Below are 570 nucleotides of genomic sequence, written 5' to 3' on the forward strand. Positions count from 1 at the left end.
TTTTTTTTTCGTTTGAACGAGAGAAAAAAAAAAGGAACGAAAACGTATGATGATATTTTTTGTTGTTGTCAAAGACGAAAATAAAAAAGATATGACAATTGTTATCGTTATCCAACGAGGAAAAGTTTTTTATCGTAGAAATATCATTTCAATAATATTTAGTGTATGTGTACGAGAGAAATAATAATGGTTTCTTGTTCGGCCAGCTGACAAAAGAATCTTTAAATTTACAGATCACCAAATCGAGTAGTAGCATGCAGTTGCTAGCACCTGCACCGGATCCGGTCTAGATAAAATTCCACTAGTAGGTTCCAATCTGGACTGTCTCATTTTAACAACGGATGGAAGAAAAAAAAAAGAACAAGAAGAAGAAGAAGAAGAAGAAGAAGAGAGTGTGTATGTGTGAGAGAGATAGTATCAAACGATGAACATACTTTACAAAAGGAGGAAAGGGGAAAAGGAAGTTACAAAGATAGATCGTGTCGTCCACGCATCGTTCCTATTTTTACATGAAGAATTAGTTCACGGTTCACTTACGAGTTCGTTACCCTGACCTTCCACGTATCGATG

The sequence above is a fragment of the Polistes canadensis genome, unplaced genomic scaffold, assembly GCF_001313835.1.
Source record: "Polistes canadensis isolate GaletaPanama2010 unplaced genomic scaffold, ASM131383v1 scaffold_397, whole genome shotgun sequence".
In the NCBI taxonomy this organism is placed as follows: Eukaryota; Metazoa; Arthropoda; class Insecta; order Hymenoptera; family Vespidae; genus Polistes; species Polistes canadensis.